The sequence below is a fragment of the Fukomys damarensis genome, unplaced genomic scaffold, assembly GCF_012274545.1.
Source record: "Fukomys damarensis isolate Sample0158 unplaced genomic scaffold, DMR_v1.0_HiC HiC_scaffold_26, whole genome shotgun sequence".
Taxonomy (NCBI): Eukaryota; Metazoa; Chordata; class Mammalia; order Rodentia; family Bathyergidae; genus Fukomys; species Fukomys damarensis.
Genome location: NW_022900938.1, coordinates 13,787,523 through 13,809,391, shown reverse-complemented (window position 1 = coordinate 13,809,391; position 21,869 = coordinate 13,787,523). Strand labels below are relative to the sequence as shown.

General features: G+C 36.0%; 1 long non-coding RNA gene across 1 annotated transcript; it reads right to left on the bottom strand.

The window, feature by feature from the left end:
- Positions 1 to 226: 226 nt before the first annotated feature.
- LOC104870993 lies at positions 227 to 11,074 on the bottom strand. Its single transcript, XR_782684.2, has 3 exons — positions 10,801 to 11,074; positions 1,732 to 1,891; positions 227 to 421 (listed from the first exon to the last, which is right to left on the bottom strand). It is a non-coding gene; the product is annotated as an uncharacterized LOC104870993 (long non-coding RNA).
- Between the last annotated feature and the right edge of the window lie 10,795 nt (positions 11,075 to 21,869).

The following is a 21,869-nucleotide window of genomic DNA, read 5'->3' as shown; positions in this document are numbered from 1 at the left end:
GCTGTGAAAAATACATCCGTCAGATTTCCTTTCTTCCTTTCTTCATTTCTTTCTTCTTTACTTTTGCGTGTACTCCCCCTCCCCCTTTTTCTTTTTTTCCGACAGGGTCTCCCTATGTAGCCCATGCTGGCCTCTAACTCATGATCCTCCTGGTTTAGCTTTCCTAGTACTGGGATTGTGGGCATGCACCACCTTGCCTGGCGGATAGACAGCTGGTTGATCTTAAGCAAGTCACTCGATCTCTCTGGACCATTACTGGCTCATCCCTGAAGTCACAGAAGTGGATTATGTAATCTAAAAGCTTCCTATTTTAAAATGCATGGTGGCATTTACCTGCAGTTTCAGTTACTCAGGACGCTGAAGCAGGAGGATCACTTGAGCCCAAGAGTTTTAGGTCAGATTGTGCAAACACAGCAAGGCCCTATATCAAAATCAAAAACCAAAAATAATAGTGACAGCAACAAAACCCCAACACTAAGAAATTGAAATGTGCATCTTTAAATTTGATTTCTAGTTCAGAGACCTAGCCTGCTTCTTCTGTTTTCTTGCCTATCAACTTTTTAAAAATAAAATGTTCATTTAAGTGAGAATATTGTATACTAAAATTCCAATTTTACTTTCAAGGAGAATCTATATTTTATATTGATTTTTTTCCTCCTGCAGGTTGTTAGCTTGTTGCTTTTGAATTTTCTATTATACTTTTGAATACTCCTGAATTCTACCCTTTTTATTCCAATAAAATTAAGCTAAATGTATGTCACTTCACATGTAGGAATGAACAAGCAAATAAACAATATAGCTACATATTTCAGTAGATTAAACTGAGCTGAAATTATCCCTCATGCTGGCACTATAATAGGCTATTGATCTCAGATTGCATTTTCTGTTTCTTTACAACTGAATTTTGTTCCCAAATAAAAGAGTGTGATCATTTTCAGGGTGCATTTAGTGAAATAAAAACAGCACTTGGGATCCATTTTATTGCATGCTCGATGGAAGACTAAGCCTTTCATAAAATTAACTATGGAATGCTATGACTATAAAAAAAAGGAAGTGTAACACCTTCTTAGAAGATTTTTCCCCAAAGTGTTTAATTTTAGATTTTAACTATTATAAAAATTCTGTATGATTATATTCACTCTTCAGAATATATACAAAACTACAGAAAATTTCCCTGTGAATGACAACTACTAGAAGATAAGCTGTAGTTATATAAACTAACCCGTCTAGTAACTAAAAGAAATTAAGATTAAATGAGACAGTGGTATTTAAAATTAAATTGAAAGATCTTTAAATAGAAAATAGTTTGCCAAAACTAGAGGTGATTTTCCTTCTTATGCTAGATCTTCCTTTGATTCTTTCCATTGCAACAAGATAGACAATTTTAATATACTGAGAGAAAAATCACTCCAAGGCTCTTGCCTGCCCTTTATTCCCTAGCAAATGTAATATTCCCAATAACAGATGTTAATCACACTCCTCTCAGCCTTCTACCTGAAGGTGACAGTCTGTATCTGTCCTGAAGGTCCCAAATCTCTAGTTACTCACTGGTGATTGGGCCCAGATAAGAGAGTGTGATTTTCGTCCAACAGCCTCCGTGAGGTACAGGGTTACTACTGCAACCAAGCAGAGCACTTCTGTTCCTTCTTACTACTTGCCCGTGATAGAGGTGAGGAGAGAGCAAAGTGCCCTCAGAAAAATTTAGTTACAGCGCATTGATTCAGGACTCACTTTTCAGGCCCCAGGGAAACTTCTCAAGGTCTCTTTCCTGAACTCATTGAAATAAGATGCAACTGCATTTCTAGGCTGTGAAGGTGGTGTGTTGTGGTAGTGGCCACACTGGAGAAGGACACAACTTCAAAGCATGGGAGAATGTGAGCAGAGGAGACACCTAAGTGATAGAAAAGACAAAATAACTTGCCAGCACTTCCTACCAGCCTGAATGCAGTAGACCCCTCAGTGCCTCAGGTCATTTTCTTGAATTACTTTGTGTCCCATGTGTGGTCTTAAAAGTGCTCATGGGCTAGTAATATATTCTTGATGGTTTTACATGGTTGATAATGGATATTTTGCAATGTTAAATAGTTCATTTTATTCTTAATTTTGTATGTATGTATGTATGTATGTATGTATGTATGTATGTATGTATGTATGTTTAGGTGCGGTATCCATTAAGTGTGGTAGCACATTGATAACTAGCTGGAATGTTTTTGGGTTATGAATGGTTTCATTTTCCTAAAGTATTTAATGATATTAAATTTTCAAAAAACTAAACATTCACTTTAAATAATTATTTTAAGTGGATACCATTAATACTTGTACCTTTTAAGTTTTAGACATAGTTTTGAATATTTTAAGAGAAATAAATTACAGTCATATCTCAGTGACAGCGATATATTCTTAAAAATGTGTCATTAGGTAATTTTGCCACTGTGAGAACATCACTGTATTCAGACAGTCCAGTGTGGTGTAACTTGATGTGCCTCTTGCTGTAATCAAGGGACATGGTAAACATGAGACGTATGAAGCTGCTGCTGATTTAATGTGGCCTATTATTTTACTACAAAAGCTTTTATAGGCAGAAGTGCACTCTGACATAATGGTAGAGTGTATGGTACAGAAAAGGCATAAACCAGTGACAAAGCTGTTCATTATCACCATGAAATTTGATGGATTGTACAACATTGGTATGTGTCTTAGCTTTATATGAGCAGCAGTGGCATGGTAGGCCTCTTTACACCAGTATCAAACATGAGAGTAGTTTTGCACAGTGGTATAAGAAGGGGGGCTGTATCATCACTAGGGTATTAAAACACTTCAGCTTCATTGTGATTTTATGAGACCGCCATTGTATATACAGTCTGTTCTTGACTGAAACTGTGTTACGTGGTACATGCCTGCATTTTAAAACATAAGAGTTCCTTTCTTAGCATTTATTTTAATTCACAATTTTAGTGCAAGTGGAATGGTAATAAAAGATGAAGAGAGAGTGTGGGGAAAGAAGAGAAAGGGAAAGTAAAAAGAATTAAGAGGTGTTATGTACATGTGCCAACTCTCCACGAGTGTAATCATTATGTACTGCAAACGTACTAATAAAAATTTAAATTAAAAAAATTAGTGAAGATATATCTATAACTGAATACTTTGAAAACAATTATGTTTACATTTTGTTTTTCTTAAATCATTGGGGTTTAGTACAAGTTAAAAAAGGTGATAAAATAGATTGAATGAAAACAGAATTATGGTGTCTTACTTAATGAACATTTTCCTTAAAAGTGAGCCGTAGGAAACATGACCCAGTTTAGCTGTTCCAAACTCCTGACCCACAGGAACCAGGCAGTAATAAAGTTGTTGTTTTAAGCTTCTATGCTTTGGAGGAATTTTGGTTATGTAGGAATATATAACTAACATAATCTTCTTTATTCTAATAGCAACTACATGAGGACTTTAAAAAATATTGTCTTTAATTGCACTGTTGTGGCTGCCTTGATGCCTAAGTCAGTTGAAAACATTTATCTTTCATGGCAATTTTGACTTTGAGAAAGAGCCAGAAATCCCATAGTGCCAAAACCAGTGAATAAGGTAGATGTGGATGCACTATAATGCTTTTATAAGCCTGTCATTCTGTTGGGTGACAGTGGCAGCATTCACTGTATTTTGGATCACACTTTGTGAAGACACTCACAAAAGAGCACTTCCAGAACTGCTTCAGAAAGGGCAAGAATTGTGTTTGAAGCAAGGGAAGTATTTTGAAGGAGATTAATGGCAATGTACCTTTACTATAATACATTAAAAATATATAAAATATTCATGATATATTGATCAGACCTTATGTATTTGTGGACCGATTTCCTCTTGTCTGGAATCTTGCTTTTAAAGTTCATATCTCAACTTTCTCAACCTAAGGTACTGAGTTTTAAAGGTTTGCACAATCACTTTGAGGCCTTAGAATAATACAAACTGAGGCTGAAGAATATTTTCAGATACCATGAGCATGGCCTTCATCATCCATTCAACTCATTTAACAAAGATTTTCTTGCATGATTCTTAGATGCAAGGTATTTTGTTTGGTCCTGGGCATATAAGCCACAGTGCAAAGAAAGTGATAGGAAGAAAAAACACAGAAATGTAGTTAAAGAGGGAGTGGTGACTAGCTTATATTTAGCCATGCCATGTGAAAGATGATTTGGGGATATCTAAGTAGAGATAAATAGGTCTGGAGTTTAGGAGAGAGGTTTGTGCAATAGGTAGATTTGGGTGGGCATTGTCATAGGGAATGAATGAGTGATCTCAGGAAGGAATATATCCAATGGAAAGAGGAGGCTAAGGCTTGAATTTTATTACGTAGTAGAGGGAGAGGATTTGGTAACAGAGGCTGTTCACAAACTTTCCTGTCTTTTTCTTTCTGGACATAGGGTAGGATTTCATTTCTCTGGTCCCTGCAAAGTTGTGCCTGTACTATTTGCTTTGGGAAATGAACCATGATTTGTGATGTGCATTGTATCTTGGCAGATTTGCACGTTTGTTTAGTACTGAGAATTGAACTCTGAGCTACCTCCACAGTCTTCACACTGAGCTACCTCCACAGCCCTTTTAATTTCAAGATGGGGTCTCACCCAGTTGCTGAGGTGGGGCTCAAATTTGTGAACTTCCTGCCTCATCCTTCAAGTACTGGGGTTACAGATGTGTACCACAACACCTAGCTTTGGTAGGAGCTTTAAGAGGCAAAACATGAGTCAGCTGCGTCCCTTCTTTTGGTGATTAAGAAATGTTAGGAAGGAGACTCTCAATCTATTTCCCTTTGTGACTATCAACATTGAAGTCCCTCCAACCTGTCTGTCCTGGATTTGCACTGAATGGAGCACACACTTGCGCTGGGTTATGCCAGTGTGTTATTTGTTATCACACTGTATCCTAGGCTATCCTGATGACTCTGGGAGAGCCTTAGGAAGAGGAGAATTTCAAGGAGATTAGAAGAGAATGGTGCGAAAAAGTCAGGAACATGAAGATGTCAAATACTTCATTGGTAAGATATAGAAGAGTAAATGTTCACTTCATTTAGCATTTGAAGGACATTTGTGGTTTCAGCAAATTATGCACTGTGAAAAATAAGCAGTTCCTTTCATCTGATTAACAGAGGAAAGGGGAAAAATATGTTTGTGTATAGACTGGCTGGTGGGGTGCTTGCTGTTGCCATCTTCTTGGCTCTCTTTTGTGTCCCAAACTTCAGCAATCTGGCTTTTCATTCTACTTGTGTCTCCTCTCCCATCTGCCTGCTCACTGGGAGCCCAAGAAGCTCCTTACTTCGTTCCTTTCTTCTTGTCTCTGTGGCCTTTTAGATTCCAGCACTCTTTCTGCATGCAGCATACAATTGCCATTTGCACTTCCTTACCTCTTACGCACTCCCACACTACTGTAAATTGACTTTTGACCTCATTAAACTATTGGAGTGGTTCGTGCCAAGAATACTTTTTGTAAGAAGCACATATAATTAGTTTTTTAAAATGTTCCCCATAAATCTCTTTAATTTTATGTTATGACACAGTGCATAATTATTTGCTGAGTTGCTCATTTTGTATTAGCTAAAGAGAAAATTGAACCTGTCAGTCAGACTGTGTGGAATAAGAAATGCAGTGATTTTTTTTATTAGCAGTGAATAGAAACTTACATAATACAAATATTTTCATGTCACTTGAAGTATTACCATTGGTTGCAAGTTTTGAAGGTATGCAAGGTGCTTTCTTTTGCTTTTTCTTTTAGTAGGTATTTTGACTGCAGGCAGCTTGTCTTTCATTTTTCTTTTGGCCCGCAGTTCCAATTCTTGAGCACAGATTTAATGAAGCCTTGTTCAACTTGCAACTTCCCTGTAGTATTACAATAATATTACGATTTTTTCATAGACATTTCCTCATTTAATCCTCAGATAACTTTTGAAGGGTATTTAATTTTCCTCCTATTTGCAGATGAAGAAACTGAAACTCAGAGAGGCAGATAAATTGCCATGTTCACTTGGCAACATGTAAGTGTGTGTATGCCGCATTTTCTGGGTTTTTTCCAGACTTCAAGTTTAGAGCTATTTTTCCTATGTGCCAGCCACCTCAGCACCACACATGTACACAAATGACAACATAGAAGAAATTTATTTTCCTAGTGGACTTTTTGTTCAAACCTTATAAGACCATACATTTCCAAAAATTTGAAGCCATTTGATGCTTTTTCAAAATGTTATACATTAAGTTTTTGTATTAACTGAGTGTAGGTTAAGAATAAGAAGCTGTTACACATTTTACAAAGATTCTTTCTCATCACTCTGCCCTGAAAAGACATGATTGCTTTGCTTTGCTTTTAACATAAACATCAGTATTAGTAACTTTTCTCAATGAGAAGCAGTCAAAAGGGTTTAAATTAGTGACCAAAGTAATTAGATATGATTATATGTGTACATGTATTATATATATATATAGTACCAAGGATTGAACTCAGTACCTTGCACTTGAGAGGCAGGTGGCAGAACCACTGAGCTAAATTCCTGGTCCACCTATAATATATTCTTAAATATAGTCTTAAAATCTTAACACACACACACACACACACACACATTCTTTTATATAGCCTTAAAATATTCTAAACAAAATTTCATGGACATCCTTGATTCATCAGTGGATCTGTGAAACACTACTGTTTCTGTAATACTGAAACATATAGTAAACAAAAATCTAGTCTTTCTAGATATCTTTTAAGTTGAAAGCAATGGCTTTGCCTTTCATAGTTAAATTTATACTAATCTTTCTCAAAGACAGCCTCCTTGAGAAGATGTACAAACTAGTGGAAATAGTGAAAACTTAAGAGGGAGACAATTAACTGGCTGACTCACCAAGAAAGTGAATCATGGAGTTTGGTTCTAGAAGGCAACTGAAACAAGCAAGTGCTTAATGGAATAGTGCCATGTGTATTTAGATTTGAGAGATAGATAGGTAGATGGATGGGTAGATAGATGGGTAGATGGCATGGAGTTAACACATGATCAAAAGCCTGGAGCTGCAGGAGTGGTAAAGTGAGGCCCTTGGTTGACTGGAGGTTGCTGCTGGGGTTGGAATAAATTTGCAATGCAACAAAGACTATCAAAGGTTCTTGAGTGAACTGGCCTGGTCCCGGGCTTTAGGCAGAGTCCTACAACTTTAACAAATGATGGCTGTGGAAGTTACCAGACTCCAGGAGATTAGCTGTACTACTGTTTTACAGAATTTTGGATTTCATAAATCACTAAGGTTTCCAAAAAAGTTCCTGAGGACTAAAATGCCACTGTCAACTGTTTGTTGTGTTAAGGAAGAATATTTTAAAAAATGCTTAACAAAAAATAAAGAGTAAATTATCATGTATTATTTATTCATAATGGAATGGAATTTTAACATCAAATTCATAGAATGACATATTTCTAGAGTGAAGGACAGAATGTTAAGGTGAATAAACTTGATGTTATTAAAACATTGTAGCATTATCTTTATTTTCTCATTTTGTTCTGTACCTGTAAAACTCTGTGATATATCCACACAGACTCTCAGATTGATAGCTATGATCTACTGACCTACGAGATTCTTCTAATTATACATGATGAAAATCTGGGGTAGGAGAAGAAAGAATAAGAAGAGAGATGATGCTGGAGGAGAACTAACAATTGGTGATAAACTAAATATAGAAGATGAAGAGAAGGCATGAATGATGCCTACAAAAATGACATTGTGACCTGGTATAGTTTTTGTCATCAGCATTGCACAGAACACTTCCCTGATTCATCTCTTTATTAGAGACTGTGGAAGTCTTGTGAACACACTGATGTGTTGCTGTCTTCTTACCAGGACTGGAAACCAGAAATACAATTTCCCAAACATGCAAAGATGATGTTTTTCTTAGTGATTGATGAGTTAAAATATTTCTTCACCCAAAGCCAAAGTGATCTTGAGTGAGATTTTAAAGGAGGTAAGAAAGGTCTCTTTTTTACAAACCACCATCACGTGGTCACATCAAGGTTTCATAGACTATTTTTTCCCCAAAACAGTTCTTAAAATTTATTACTAATATTTTATTTTTGAATATTGACAATTGATGTTTATCAGTTGCCAAGATTTTACTGTTGTGCTTATAGAGTTTCTGATTTAAAAAAATCTTACTCATTAAAATGCTGTAATAGAGGTACAAAAGCTCTTATGTGAGCAAAATGATCAAATACTCTTTGTGACTGGAAATTATATCTCAAGGTTATATAACATCAAAAGAATACTTTGCTTAGGAAAGACAGTTATTTTTCTTTCAGAGTAGAATATTTATTCAAAATTAATTAATGCAAATGTGTTCTTTGCAGAATATTAATCTATAGCATCAATTTAAGATGTTCTTAGTATATATTTCCAGTCTTTTAAATGTCAAACTCTAGAAAGGATAAACTGGCTCACCCCTCTACTAGGTAATAGCTAGTATTGTCTTTGCTGCAGGGTATTTAAAATGGAATTTTGAAGAATATTGAAAAAAAGTTACCAGTTCACTTACTATATAATAGCTTAGAAAGTGAATGTCTGAAAGAAGAAACATTCAATAAATGACTGTGGAGTTTTTGGTGGAATTCACAACATAATAGCAAGACAAGGTTTTTCAGCTTTGATCATAAAGAGAATGAGTCATCTAATGTTACCTTTTATTCTGGTATACAGTTTTAGTACCTTCTCAGAAGTCTGCATGCATTTAAATCATTGGAACAATTATTAAAAGCAAGTTACAAGAAATAAATGGCATTTATGTATAAAGGAGAATGTGCTCAAACTGCTAGTGCTTTAAAATTTCCATGAGAGCAAATTCAAGCACAGAACACAGTTTAGGTTTTAGTAACAGAATTTTCAATCCCTTAATCTTTTGTAATATCTATATTTATCATGTAACCATTTTAAAAGAAAATGTATAAAAATGTTAATGTTGATTTCTACCAGCACTTCTGACAGAAAAATTAATCCTATATGGTAAATAATTATATCTCCAAATAGCTATCTGATATATACAAATTTAGGTATTGGAATGTAATCATATACTTTCTACTGCTCTTGCAACGTTGGAAGGGCAGTGTGACTCATACCTGAAAATACTCCTTTTTTTCAAATGATGTTTCAAAACACAAGGATGCCCTTTCCATTTCCCTCATGTCTCAGACTTTTACTCCTCATCTTGAAGGGGATTACTATATTTTCTAACTTGATTCTAGCCTTGAAAACAAGCTGTATCTATAGACTTCATTATATTATTAACTATAAAATAAATTTCAAGCTATCTGTACTATTTTACTTAGAGTTATATTATTAAGAGTAAATATCTTATTAAACTCAAGGAACTGTGAAATGAATAAACATAATTTCTGAAGACAGTAAAGGTATAATAACTAATAAAAATGAAAGTTATTGAAGTAGAACAGCTAAATCATATAAATCAAAATTTATATAGAAAAGATGTAAATATTAACTTGTTTCCTAGATTGTCATGAAGAATTGCTCATTATTTGATTACAACATAAAAACATGGGGTATATTTGACATTTTACTTAAATTTATTTATATAAAGTTTATATTCTGATGCAATTAATTTAGGATATTTTTGGGGGGTACTGGGGTTCCAACTCAGGACCTTGATTATTTAGGATTCTTTAGAGATACCAAATCAATAGGGAAATGTTTATATTGAAAGGCTGAAGCAGCTGGAGTCTGAATTGTATCGGTCACTTTCCTTTCCTTGGGACAGAATATTTGTCATCCATGAGTTAAAGGAGAAGAGGTTTATTTTGGCTCACAGTTCCCATGGATTCAGCCCATGGTTGGCTAGCTCCAGGGAGGAAACAGCATGGTGGAACAACACGGTGGAGGAAAGCTGTTCACGTGATGGCAGGGAAGTGGAGAACAAGGCGATGAGCTAAGACAAGAACATATCCTTCCAAGTCATGCCCTCAGTGACCTGCCCACTCCTACTGGGCCCCACCTCCAAATGTGAAACCTTTGGGGAGAGTTCAGATCTAAAATATGGGAGGTCCACAGGTTATGGCAGCAGCACTAGGGATGCACTCAAGCCGAATCAAACTTCCCAGAAAAAGTTGGCTTTTTTCTTCTTCCTTTTTTTTTTATCCTATCTGGAACACTATAGCCCACAATCAGGGCAAGTCTTTTTCCCTCAGTTTGCTGGCCTACATGCCATTCTTCTCTGGAAACACCCCAAAGTGTGCTTTATCAATCTCTGCGGTGTTTCTTAATCCATTCTGATTGAGAATCAAGATCGACGGCCACAGCCAGAAACAATTTTTGAGATAGTCTTCTAAGTGCTTATATCTACTAGCTTAATTCTCATAACACAATGAAGTGAAAACCATTCTTTTCACTGCTTTGTGGAAGAGGAAACTCAGGAAAGTACAGGTTACAACTCTAAATGGACAAATACTTCCTAATAATTCTGTGGCTTTGGGTGTGAGTCCTTATCTCCTGTAGTCCTACTTCCACTGAATGATATAATTTCATCATTTTCTTGTATTGTTCTTAGCTCTTTTGTTTTGGATCTCTCCATTTATACCTGAATGACTACATATATCATACTATCTTTGTTTAGTGACCCTCAGGCACCACTCTGAAGTGTTGGGCTAATTTGTAATACAATTTCAGCATCTATTTTTTTTAACCTATTGATTTAGTTCTGGATTAAAAAATATTTAATGTACAATGGCAATTGTTCATGAACAGCTGCAGGAAACACTATTTGTGTTCCTTTGTTAGCACTTACAGGACCACTTTCCAATCTTCTAAATGGTTCCCTGGCATCTACTCTCATTCCTTCTATTTTGTTCTCTATTATACAGCAGCCAGAACTCCTATTTTAGAATGTAAATTGGAACATGTCTCTTTTCCAGAATCCTTTAAAGCTCTCCACTGGATTTAGGATAAAAATCCCAGGTCCTACTTTGGCGCGAGCCGCGACGTCAGGATCCTGCCAGCAGGTCCTAAACCTGAAAGGATGAGGACAGAGAGACGGGAGGCACTTTTCTTCTCATGGTCCTTCTTTATTACCGAACCTCTCCTTTTATACTCTCCAGCTGCGCGGCTGTTAGAGAGTGCCGCCCACACATTCCGGAAGGAAACCGTTAAACCGTTACATTTGCACCAGTAAACCGTTCAACAGATCAGACCACCAGTTGAACTAGCCCGTTGCTATGGGCGACGGCACGTCCACACTGCTCGGGTGAATCACAGGTCAATATGGCTGTGCTCTCCATACTACTTAATTCTTCAAAACCAAAAAATAAACTCATTCCTGCTTACTTCATTGGCTTCCTCTTGTGTCTGCCTCTTTTCTTGTTCCTCTTTATAATACCTCTTTAGTCCTTTTCATGTTTAACTCCTTAGTTCCTTTACAGACTTCATCTCAGCTCTATGGAGACACCATCCTCATGCTCTTGGCTGAAGTACTTCTCTCTGCTCTCCTTTTGGGGTACTTTTCCTTCATGATTCTCACCCTAGTTCATGATTCTGTATTTACAGATTTGTTTACTTCTTAAATATCTTCAAAACTGTAAGTTCAGGGAGAGCTGTGACCCTGTACTTTTGTTCACCAGAGTATTTCTATCACTTAGCATAGTTGCATGTACATATTGAATTCTCAATAAATATTAAAATATGGAATATGAAAATATATTTTAATATGTTTCAGTGATGGCGGTTGAGACATGAACTTACAAAGAATTCTATAGAGTCCATATGAGAGGTGATTTTGAGATAGAGAATGAAAAATCTTTAAAATGATGAAGGCAGAGCCATGTCCTTTAAGAGACTAAACTTTATTTTTTGCCGAGTTATATTTGTTTATGTATTTATTGTTTGTTTGTTTTTTTTGAGACAGGGTCTCACTATGTAGTTGAGACCGACCTGGAACTCACTGTGTAGCCCAGGCTGGTCTCAAACTCACAGTGATCCTCCTGCCTCATCCTCCCAAGTGCTGGGATTACAGGTGTGTGCCACCATGCCCGGCTTATCCAATTATATTTATGCACAAATTCTTTTGGGAAGGAAACAAAGTGAAAAGAAAATCATCATAGGAGACAAATGATTTCTGTTTATGCAAAAACCAATAGTGATAATGGAGGGAATAAGAATATATCAACCCCAAATTTGCCACTATGGTATAAAGATTATTATTATTTTTTTGTACTGGGGATTGAACTCAGGACCTTGTGCTTGTGAGGCAGGTGTGGCGTCACTGAGCTAAATCCCCGGCTCCTATAAGGATTGTTTTTAAGAGGAAGGCAATTAAGAAACAGCAATTAAAGAAAAAGCTCTTTGTTTCCTCCTTTCTGTCTACTTCTCCCTCATTAGGAAAAGGAAAACAACTATTTTCACTGGTGATGGGAAATTCTGCCTGAAATGAGTCTACACAAACCCTGCTAAAATAACACCCTCCTTTGGTTCCCTCATACTAACCTTCTCATAGTCTGCTCAATCTAGAGGCCCAAGCCCTTTTTCCTTTGTTATGTCACTTGTCTATAAATGTGTTGCCCTTTATTAAAATGGTTTATAACCTCTGGTGTATAACTACCTCTTTGGGTTTTTTTTTTATTTTCAGTGACGGCTTATGTGTATGTTAAAATTAAACTTCATATTAAATAAAATTGCCCTTTCTTCTGTTAATCTGTCTTTTATCAGCTTAATTTCAGACCCCTGGGAATAGGGAAAATTTTCCTTTTCATCTACATTTCTAAGTCTTAGATGAGCCCTTTTTATGAACAGAGTTGTGATTCTTGATTACCTGGTAAGTAGATGAGGGCTGGAGATAGCCCCAACTTTGAGGCTTTTGACTTGCTGTAAAGAGGTAAGACGTGGTTGAAGGTGGATCACTCAGTGTGGTAGTTAACTGACTGTGTCAATTTGAGTAAGAAACACCCAACTATATTGGTTTAGCATAGTTGTGGGTGTGAAAGACCCACCCTGGGGAGGACTATTTCCAGAATGGTATAAAAGGGAAGCAAAGAAGTAAGGCTGCTTCTGTTTCTTGGGAGGAGCTCCAGTCTTCACCTTCACCTTGGACGTTATCTCTTGGTTTCCAGTGCAGATTCTTTAGCATCCAGCCTTTCATTGCAGAAACCTCCTAATGCAGACTCCCATGGGACACTACAGTGGGCTCCAGGCCTTCGATTAGACCCTTCAGATCTCTAGTGTGTAGACAGATCTTTTGTACTTTTCCACATCTAACTCTGTGGGTGCCCTTTGTAAGCCTATCTTGTAAATTCTTATGTACTTGTATATCTTGCATTAAATCTATTTCTCAAATAAGCACTGCCTGATTACACTGGAGCTATGACCTTTAAGTATATGTATCTCCCTCCCTGCCTCAAAGTATTTCTCTCTGCTTCCTGGTCACCATGACTCGAGAAAGTTTCCTCTGGTAGATCCTTTTTGTCTTGGAGCTAGATGACCAGAGACTAAAAATGTGAAGTAAAGTAAATCCCTCTTCCTTTAAGGTGTAAGTGTTGGGTATTTTTTCCAACAACAAAAAAAGTTGCTAAGACAATAGATATCCATTTCTTCTCATGCCATTCTTGACTTTCCCAGTAAAAGAAGTTTTCTTCATGAAACAGGACAGTTTCAGCATTGCTCTACAAGTAATTGTTTTTGGCATCTGCGATTGCTGTAGGTACAGCGGACCTTGGACTTTCAAACTCAGTTCATGTGCGAGGGCTGGTTGTAACTCATATTGGTCAATTGAAGGCTCAGGCTCCTATAAACAGCCTTCAAAGTTTCTCTTCTCTAGACAGGTAGATCTCAGTGTCCTTAGAGATACATTGGCCTAGGATTTCTTAACCCCACACAGGAAAGAATGTTGTAATGTTCTTTCCAGAGCTTTGTAAGGGTTAAATCTATATCTGAGACCATCTGGAAGCACAAGCAGCCATCATTCAGGTCATAATTCAAGATTTTTGTTGTAAGTTAAAACTAAAATGCTGGTCATAATCCAAGTTATTCATAACTCGAGGGTCCACTGTATTGTGTGGTTGATAGTGATAAATTACTGTTTTTCTGTTCTAAAGAATGAGGCTAAATTATAGCAAAATGATAGTATATTTTGTAGAGGTCTTCTAGAGGAAATCTGCAGTTGAAGCTAAAGTTTTAAACCAGTGCATTTTTTTCTTTTAACAAAATCCCTATGAAAGATAAGCTAGATAAATAATCTTAAGGGTTAGATTACATGAACAGTCCAACTTGCTTTAAGTAAGCATTTAAAAAATTCTTATTACTTACATTTTCTACTTGTTCAAACTTAACTTCTAAAATGGCCTTTTAAACGAATGACTTTTTGCCATAATAACTCTTGCAAAGAGATAACCATTTTGCACAATGACTTTTAGAAAAATTTTTTTGTGTAAGAACTTATTCACCAAAACATATGGTATAAAATGACTTTTAAACATTCTGGTTTCCAGCAAAGAAACATTTGACAATGTACTCGACATAATTTTTAGTCAGACGTTATTATATGCTCATATTTTTCTGATTGGGTTATTTCAAAGAATCTGTGTTCAGTTTCAGCAATTCTTTCTTCTGCTTGATCCAGTCTAGTTTTGAAACTCTCGATTGCATTTTTAAATTTTATTGATTTAATTCTCCAATTCCAAAGCTTATTTTATTCTGCTTTTTATGATTGTTGAATTTTTCCTGAGAACATGAATTGTTTTAAATTATCTCAATTCTTTTAGCACTGAGTTTTCCTGAGATTTGTTACTTTGAATTCCTTTCTCAGCCTTTCAGAGATTTCCTTTTCTTTCAAGTCTGTTGTTAGAGAATGATTGTGTTCCATTCGAGGTGTTACGTTCCCTTGCTTTTTCATAATTTCTTGTGTCGCTTTGTTGATATCGGTGTCTCTAGTGGCACAGAAAACTCTTCTAATTTTCTGGTGTAGCTTTTGTAGGGAGAGACTTTTTCATCTAGCATGCATCACAGGATGTCAGCTGGGAAGGGCACCTTTGGCTTTCATTCTGGGAAGGCTCAGCAGTATCGTCTGCATGTGAATTTTTTCAGGTGTAATCAACGTCAGTTGTATCTATAAGTGTGTCGGGGGGCAGAATGGAGACCTGGAGACAGGTAGTCCTGTGGTTTTGGTGTGTGTGTAGGTGGCGACTGCCAGGTGACCTTGTCCTCAGGCCTTGGGGCCATGCGCTAAATATGACAGAGCTATTGCTGACGGGAATATGTGGTGCTGCTGTGGTGGAGGCCTCTGTCGCTCATATTTGAACTGCCGGGCACACGTGGATAAATCCGAAGCATTTTGTTCTGTGTGCATGTTCTAAGTGAGAGATGAGGATGTAGTATCTTCTGTGAATGTTCATTCTATTCATTCCGTAATACCATACAGTCTGTTATGTTTTTCCATACTATTGTCCTTGATTTTGCTGAAAGGGTATTTTTGTGGGGTGTTATTTTGATTGACTGATTGATTGAGACAGGGTCTTGCTATATATTTCAGGCTGGCCTTGAGCTCAATATGTAGCCCAGGCTGGCCTCGGAATCAAGGTGATCCTCCTGTCTCTGCCTCCTGAGTGCTGGGATGACAGGCATGTGCTACATGTCTGGCTATGATTTTATTAAGTGTAGTCTAAGCGCAAAATTATCATGAGCACCCAATATTGAAAGTTTAGAGGAGAAAATGTTTCAGAAGTACAAGTGCAATAACATTGTACTTTATGTACAAATATTTGTTTACTTTCCATTGCTGTTCATTACTAATATAAATGGATATATTTTTCTAGCTGTGAAAATTGTTTGGGTGTCTTGTTTTGAGGTGAAACACATCCTAATTTTCCTATTAAATTTAATTGAAATTCTTTTATTTTTCATTTAAGAGCTTTTTATTTAAACAGCAGGGGTTTCAGGTACTAATGAAAGTCATTAAGCAAAGACTAAATGCACTTGTTAAACAACATTTTGATTGGGACACATAATGACTTCTAAGCTCTGTGTAGAAACTGTACAGTTTAAGAACTCATCATTGTAAATCAGAAGCCTTGATAGGTTTACAATATTTTTTCTTGCCTAACATTGATCTAGGTTGAATTCTTTCCCATATTACTGTCGAAATTTCCACTGTCTTTTTCTACCTACCATCTCTCATGGTCTTCAAGTAGACATCAGCCACTTTTGTTAACTCAACATTGTTTCTTCTCAAACTTACTCATATTTTTGAAATAATTTAGATGGCTTAGATTTTTCTATCAATTTCCCCATTTTGAATTACTCATCACAAAGCATTGTTTTCTCCTGTTGAATGTGTACTTAATTAGAAAGAACTGTAGCTTTCAAACTATTTTCTTTCTGAAGAAATCTTTAATAGGGAACACAACTCTGGAAAAATATGTTGCCATTTCTTAACTGACTTATTTCTTAGTATGCTATTTCTCATGAATAATAGGGAAATTTAGAAGCAACAGAACTATGTGTAACTACGTGTGTTTATAAAACTATATAAAATATAGGTGTATATAATTATAAATATATGCACGTTTATATATTTTTCTTTTGAATATTTTTGAACCTTATTTTAAATATACATTAAAAATCCTGTTTAGTGCTTCTGATGTATGAAATATGCCTCTATATAAATGCTTTCCTGGGTTAGATTTTGAGGGCTAATAGCTTAGATGAGCTTTTATTGTGGGTGAATATAAAATAGGCTTTGGTTTTCCATATGTAATCCTTTTTTATGCAAAGGAAGAACTTTTTATTAATAAGGATTAGTGAGCATTTTATTGTGGTCATTTATTTGAACCTCTAATGCAGAATTCAAGGAGAGGAAGAGAAAATTAAAATCACATTATTTCATTTAACTACTTATTTCATAGGGGAAGGCAGTGAAAGATAATGACAGATAAGATTAACAGTGGCTTCCTGACAGTAGCAATTTTTAGGTCTAAAATGTGAGGCACTATTAACTTCATCAAAATAATTTATATAATATATAATATTAATAATGTACAACAATTTTACATAAAATAGGCTTTCAATAAATATTGGCTTACTGAGTTATACAGATTTATATGTTACCTACTTTGCGTTTCTACTCTATTTTTTATTGGTTATTGTAGTTTCTGGTGTCGGTTTTTGAGACTTGTGGAGAGAGGGTGAGAAGTGCAGACAAGACCAACTCCGGGAGGATTTCAGAGAATCACTTCCGTTTTATTGTGTCACATTACAGGATATATAGCAAGGATTTAATTTGCATGGGGGAGGAAAGGGACAGAGGTGGCATACAGAGATTGGCTGAGCCTGGAGAGTCATCAGTTGTTAGGGAACTAGAGGGGCGCAAGGAGCGTGGCCAAGGAGGCTCTCTACATACTAGTTCAGGCAGCTTGCATGCCTTTTTGGTGTCCTGTAGCTTGCTCCTGGACTTTGGTGTGGCACACCTTGCTCAGCCAGACTTCTGGAGCACCCATAGGTTATACAGATTAGTGGGTTTCATTTTGCCAGATTCATACGTGCACACTAAAGGACTTTGTTAATTTTACCCCTATTACCTCACTTGTTCTGCCCTCCTCCCTGGTTTCACATTTTTTCAGAGGGTTTCAATGTGTATAATATATTTGGCTCATCTTTGCCCCAAATTATGTGCCATAATATCCCTTTCCCCTGTGCTCTAACTCTTTTTCTCTTGCCTAATAGTGTCTCTTCTTATCTTTTTTAGGTTCCACATAATAGGGAAAATGTGGTATTTGTCTATCAGAGCCTGGTTTATTTCATTCAACTTGACAGTCTCCAGATCCATCCACTTTCCTGAGAATGAAAGCATTTCATTCTTCTTTATGGCTGAATAATGCTCCACTGTACTCATATTTTCTTATCAATTCATCTGTTGATGTGTACCCCATGTTTTGACTGCTGTGAATTGTACCACAGAAAACATGCTTGTGTGGATATCCTTAGAGTATGCTGACTTTAATTCCTTTGAGTATATTCCTAGGAGTTGTATAGCTGGATCAAATGACAACTCCAGTTTTAGCTTTTTAAGGAACTTCCATACTTATTACCATAATTTACATCCCCACTAGCAGTTTAGAATGGTTCACTTTTCCCAGCATTTAACGTTTTTTAATTCTTGATGGTATGCCTTCTGACTGTGATGAGATGAAATCTCAGTGTAATTTTGACTTGAATTTACCTAATGACTGAAGATGTTGAACATTTTTTCACATACTTATTGGTATATGTACTTTCAAGAAGTGTCTCTTCCTGTGTTCTTAGAGACCTATTCAGGAAATCTTTGCTTGTGCCTATGACTTTAGCTGTTTCCTCTATGTTTTCTTTTAGAAGTTTTATAGTTTTGGGTTTTATATCTAGATCTTTGTTCCATTTTGAATTGATTTTTGTACAGGGTGAGAGATAGAGATCTACTTTCAATTTTCTACCAGAAGCAGATATATGGTTTTCCTAGCACCATTTATTAAAGAGATTGTCTTCTCTCCAACATATATTTTTTGGCTTCTTTGTCTGGGATCAAATGGCCATACTGTCTGAGTTTCTGTACCCTTTATTCTGCTCCATTGGTCTGTAGAATAATTTGAAATTGGGTATTGTGATGCCTCCAGCCAGCCTTTTTTTTTGTTTGTTTAGAATTGCTGTAGCTAAAGTTTGTTTCCATTTTAGGACTGTTTTTCTAGTTCTGTGTGTTGTTTACTTTAATTGACACTTTATTTACTGAATTGATTTACATTAATAATATTAAAAGGCTAAGGGCACAAAAACATTAAAGAGTTGTGTGAGAATTTAATGATTTGCAAATTTAGTGAGTATAATACAGTGAGAATTTAGTACAGTATAATATTCTGTAAACCATGTTATAAATAGATGCACTGTTGTTCAGGCTTAGTTGTTCCGTTTAAAGTGTACAAGCAGAGTAGCTTTAGTATAATTCTTATAGGCCCTAGGATTTTTGGCCTGGTAAATAACAAGATAACCTGTCCTTTAAGCTGTGAAGCCAGACATTGACTTTTCCTCTCTAGCTACAGAAGTCCTAGATGATATCTTCCAATATAATATGTTTTGTCTAGAGTGAAAAGCTATTGTTTAATGTAGACACCTTCAGTAATAACCTTAGCTAGATGTTTGGATAATTTATGGCAGCTTCTGTATCAGCGCTTGCTGTTGCATCTTGCACATTTATTTGTATTTATTCTTTTTTTTTTTTTGGTACTGGGAATTGAACTTGGGTCCTTGTGCTTGTAAGGCAGGCCGCCGAACTGCTGAGCTAAATCCCCAGCTATATTTATTCTTTTTTAAAACTTCATCTACAACCCTGTTAGCTTCATGTTTTTTTTTCTTCAGCTTCCTCAGTCTTCATACACATAAAGAGAGGGTTTTGCTTGTAATTAGGGTTTTACTTAAGGGAATATTGTGGCTAGTTTGATCTTTTATCTAAACCACTATAACTTTATATTAGCAGTAAAGCTGTTTGTTTTCTTGTCATTCATGATTTCCTTGAAGAACTTTTCCTTTGCTTTTACAGCTGGGCTAAAGAGTGCCAGAGGCCTAGTTTTTAGCCTGTCTCAGGTTTTTCGAAACCTTAATCATATCCAGCTTTTGATTTAAATTCAGAAATACGTTACTCTTTTTCCCACTGAAGACGAAGAAGCCATTGTAGGGTTATTAATGACCTAACTTCAAAATTGTTGTGTCTATGGAAACAGGGAATCCCAAGGAGGAGAGAGATGGAGGAATGACCTATTGGAGGAGCAGTGTGGACAGACACATCTATCAATTGTGTGCTGTCTTATATGGGCATGGTTTGTCGTGACCCAGAACAATTACCATTGTAACATCAAAGATCACTCATAACAGATCACCATAATATGTATGATAATAGTAATAATGAAAAAGATGAAATATCACAAATATTACCAAAATGTGACATAGGTACACCAAGTTAGAAAGAGTATGTCAATAGACTTGCTCAATATGGGGCTGCAAAAAACTTTCAATTTATAAAAACACACTTTCTGTCAAATACAATAAAGTGAAGCACAATAAAAATATTCATATCATTATTATCTCCAGTTTACACATGATAAAGCTGAAGTTCAATGTCGTTAATTAATTTGCTCTGTCATACAAGACATGCTGGAGTCAACATTTGAACACATTTCTATTCTTTTGCAGCTTAACATTTTTCTTCATTCGCTACTGAAAGGGATACTTAATTCAGCTTTTGGCAAAGTAGCATGTCATTTCAGTTCCACAAAATGGACAATTCACATTTTAAAGCACTAATCTAAAGCTGCAGCTTGGTGCGACCCACCGGATTGCATAGTTACTTGTGTGATCCCCCTCACCCCATTTCACCTATATGATCTCATTTAGTCCTCAGCATAGCCCTGTAAACTAGGCTTTGTTTCCCTTTCAGGCACAAGGAAACCAATGGGAAGAGATAAAATGGCTTGTCCAAGGTAGTGTACAGACATAAGGGACTTGATTAGGCCTCTGAATTTTTTGTCCTTACCTCCAAAGGTTTTCTTTCACTATATTATGGTAAAACAGTTGGGAGGAAGATGGCAGCCATAGAACAGGAGGGATCAAGGATGCAGGCAGAGTCCAAAGTTGAAGGCTGGGAAGCTCACTGGAGAAATTCTGGTGCAAGTCTGAGTTGGAAGGCTGAAGAAACTGTAGACCTGGCGACCCATATCCCAAAGTGACAGCAGTACCCACGTTAGAAGACTGGCACTCTTCAAAAGGGTATACTTCCTTCTTCTTTCCATGTTTTGATTTCATCAAGGCTACAAGCCTATTGGTTAATGCCACTCACAACTGGGGTGGGTCTTTTCCCCTCAGTTTGCTGTCATGCACATCAGTCCTCCACAGACACACCCAAAACTGTACCTCACTAATCTGCTAGGTAGTGATACTACAATCAAGTTGCCTGTCACAGTTAGCAGTCACGGTATATACACAATCTCATTATGTGTACTTACTAGCAGATAGTGACTAACAGAATAGCAGAATCAGCAGAATAACAACCATCAACAAATCCATAGTTATAGCAGGACATCAGTAACTAAGAATACCAACAAGTGAAAAAATATAGAAAATTCAAACAATAGGCTAATCTAATGGTTGTATGGACAATTTTGTATAAAAAATTAGAGAATTCATGTTCTTCTCTAGTACACATGATCTACTAAGTCACAAGCTAAGTCTCAACAAATGAAAAAGAATCAATATCAAGTTAATGATACCCTAGATTTCAATAGAGTGGAATTACAGATCAAAAAGGGAGTTAACCAATTCTTCTTTATGATTAGAAATTCAAAAACATTTACTAAATCAAAGATTAATGAAGCAATTATAATACAATTAAGAAATTTTATAACTGGAAAGCAATGAAAACTCTTATAAAAAATTCAGGGATTTGGTTAAAGAGCCCCTTAAAGAAACATTTATATCTTGGGGCAACCCACTTTCTATTCTCCCTTCTGTTCCTCTTAGAAGCTTTGTTTCTCTCAATAAAAATTTCCAAATCTTAAAAAACAATTTATATCTTGATTATATGTAGTACAAAAGAATAGACTGATAATCCAAATGTCTAGCTTATATCGTAACCACTTATAGAAAAAAACAACAAAGACTAATAATGAATTAAAAAAGAATAATGGAGCAAACCTAGAGAATGAAAGAAGTAAAGATAAGAGCATAACTTGTGAAATAGAAAAAATTAGAGAAATTTAAAAAGTCAAAGCTGATTTTGTTACAAGATGAATCAAATAAGTCATCTATGTTAAGACTGCTTAAAAAGAGAGAAGGCAGATATAGTAAATAGAACTGTAG